Raw genomic sequence first — 3,599 nt, forward strand, 5'->3', positions numbered from 1 at the left:
CAATTTTCAACTGGGACAGTTGAAAATTCATGTACAAGTGCTTCAGTCTCAGAATAAATGATCTTAGGGGGGAAAATTATTGAAATTATTGAATTACTGAATCACTCCATAACATCATTAAGGGCAAGGTATCATTTAGGCATACTGGTGTGCACATTCCACAATTTGGAGTAGAAGCCAGTCCATTCTAGCAGAGGTGAGAGAATGTAATGGGTGGTTGCTTTGTTTCACTTTTGTATTGGGTTGCTTTATTATCACTATGAGCCGCCTTGAAAATATTTTCCCTTAAATGAGAATGAATATATAGAGCTTTAATTTATTTATTAGTTTATAATATGTAATACAAAAATATGAAAGAAAATAGTAGAAAAATGGGGGAGGAAAAAGGGAAGGGAAAAGCGTGGAGCAAAAGAAAGAAAAGGCATTGACTTCCTACTCCCTTTGGTGCAAAAGAATAAGATAATAGCATCAAACCTCAACTTTTTATTTTTACATAATAATATAAACTAGCCATTTCTATAACAACAAACCTACTAATCAGTAAAACCCCAAATCAAAGTTTCATTTTTTTTCCATCTCAAGCACAAGTCCAGAAACGGTTTCCAAGTACAAAGAAAAGCAATTGTATTTTTTTCTTTGATCAAAGCAGTCAATTCGGCCATCTCTGCCAACTCCATCAACTTTTGCAACCATTCATCCATTGTAGGAATCAAAATGTCCTTCCATTTTTGTGTGTAAAGTAATCTTGCTGCCGTCATATATAACATCAAAGTTCCAAATGTTTTCCCAAGACTTTTTCCATTAAACTCAGAAGAAAAGTCTCTGGTTTTATTCACTTTGAGAATCTTCTGTATTAATATGTGAATCCTACTCCAATATTTCTTTGCCTTATCACATGTCCACAATAAATGATAAAAGGTCCCTTCTTTACATTTGCATTTCCAACATTCATTTAGAATAGAATAGAATAGAATAGAGTAGAATAGAATAGAATAGAATAGAATAGAATAGAATAGAATAGAATAGAACTGGAAGGGACCCTGGAGGTCTTCTAGTCCAGTCCCCTGCTCAAGCAGGAGAAACTATACCATTTCAGATAAGTGGCTGTCTAGTCTCTTCTTTAAAACCTCCTGTGGTGAAGTGCCCACAATTTCTGAAGGCAAGCTATTCCACTGGTTAATTGTCCTCACTGTTAGGAAGTTTCTCCTTAATTTCAGGTTGCTTCTCTCTTTGATCAGTTTCCAACCATTGTTTCTCCCCTCTGGTATCTTGGAGAATAATTTGACCCTCTCTTCTTTGTGAGAGCCCCTCAAATATTGGAATACTGCTATTATGTCGCCCCTGTTTCTTCTTTTCTTTAGTCTAGCGGCTAGCCAAACTCAAATCCTGCAGTTCTTCATATGTTTTAATCTCCAGGTCTTTGATCGTCTTAGTTGTTCTTCTCTCAATTTTTTCCAAGATCTTAACATCTTTTTTGTAGTATGGTGACCAAAACTGTTTGCGTTATTCCAGGTGTGATCTTACTAGGGTTTTATAAAGCGGTACTAATACTTCACATGATCTTGATTCTATCCTCTGTTTATACAACACAGGATTGTATTAGCTTTTTGGGCTGCTGCTGCATACTGCTGGCTCATGATTAAGTGATCGTCCACTAGGACTCCAAGGTCCCTCTCACAGTTACTGTTTTTGAGCCAGGTCTCACCTAATCTGTACTTATACCTTTGATTTTTCCTGCCTAAATGTAAAACTTTGCTCTTCTCCACATTAAATTTCATTTTGTTGGATAGGGCGAGGACTTTTTTTCTCATAGAACGCCCAGAACGGAGTTCCAGCACCTTTTTTGGATGGAACCTTGTAGGGTAGGCAAGGTGGGTTGTATGACGTGTGTGAGTTCCGGCACCTTTTTTTTTTTTTTTTTTAGAAAAAAAGCACTGGATAGAGCCCATTGTTCAAGTTTGTCAAGATCTTTTTGGATCCTGAGATGTTGGCTATTCCTGCCAGTTTAGTGTCATCTGCAAATTTGGTGAGTTTTCCTATTTCTTCATCTAAGTTATTTATGAAGATATTGAAGGGTACTGGGCCTAAGACGGAGCCTTGTGGTACACCACTGCTTACTTCTCCCCATGTGAATATAGTACCATTGAGGACTACTCATTGAGTACGGGTTGTCAGCCAGCTACAAATCCATCTGGTGATGATGTTGTCTATTCCACATTTTTCTAGCTTACCAAGAAGTAGACTGTGGTCTACTTTATCAAAGGTCTTACTGAAATCTAAGTATACTACGTCCACAGCATTTCTCTGGTCTATTGATTTAATCACTTTATTAAAGAATGAAATAAGATTTGTTTGGCATGATCTCTTTTTAACAAGCCCATGCTGGCTACTAGTTATAATTTTGTTTGCTTCTAGTTGTTCGCAGATCTGTTTTTTGATTATACATTCTTGACAACTTATATGATGTTAAATACAAACGATACACCATCTTATAAAAGTTTTATTTTAAATTATAATTTAGTGTAAATATTAAGACCTTTCGTCCACATATTCTCACATTGTTCAAGCATTACAATATATCCAAAGTTTCTTGCTCACTAAATCATACAATGCTTTATATAATCATTCTTCAAATTCAAATTCAATAACACTTCTAAACCTTAGCAATAATATGTTCATCACTACCATGCAATAGGATTTCCAATTCATTTTTCACAAAATGAATTGTAATACAAATAATAACTCTTTTTATCTAATTTAAATCTTTCTTTCAATTATAAATATGTAAAACAATGGCAGACACATTTTTCTGATTCTAACCGGATATATAGAGACTATTTAAAAAAAATTACAAACCATCTTTTAAAAAAATGATTTGGTGCAGTAACATTCAAACCAGATGCTGATCTATTGGAATCTTTCTTTTGAAGCTTCATCCTCGTGCAGCTCTATTTTATAATAGTTCTGGATGGTTATGTTCAGGAAGTTGGTTGAAAATGGCATAAAAAAATTAAGGAATGGAAAACCATTTCTCATGTTATATCCTTCATGTGTGTTTGTGGGTGTTCTAGTGGGAATCCATGGGAACGCAGGGGAAGGGCAAAGGTCTATGAAACAGCTGCAAGACCCTTATGCTGGGCCACTGCTCTTTAATGACAATGATTCGTTCGCTGGGGTGCCTAAGGAGGGACACTAGGTGCCATCTGCCCAGGAAGGGAAATGAGACTTGGCCAAGCGGGTGACAGTATTGTAGTAGTTTCCCTGGGAATGCCTGGAACCAGCTCAGAGAGAAAGTATCTGAATTTCTATTCTTGGCAGTGGGAACTACAATTTTCACAGTGGGAAATACTGTATGTTGCTGACTGGGTGAATTTGGAGTTAATTCCATATTAGAGGACGTGCCTAAGGGAACATGGCTTGCACTCTTGATGCAGAGGAAATCATGATAATTTCCCTAATGTCCCTGCTTAATTGCCTGCCAATTGTTGGAGAGTTTTCTTTCTTTCTTTCTTTCTTTCTTTCTTTCTTTCTTTCTTTCTTTCTTTCTTTCTTTCTTTCTTTCTTTCTTTCTTTCTTTCTTTCTTTCTTTCTTTCTTTCT

Source organism: Protobothrops mucrosquamatus, unplaced genomic scaffold (assembly GCF_001527695.2).
Source record: "Protobothrops mucrosquamatus isolate PMUCROS unplaced genomic scaffold, P.Mucros_1.0 scaffold_152, whole genome shotgun sequence".
NCBI lineage: Eukaryota > Metazoa > Chordata > Lepidosauria > Squamata > Viperidae > Protobothrops > Protobothrops mucrosquamatus.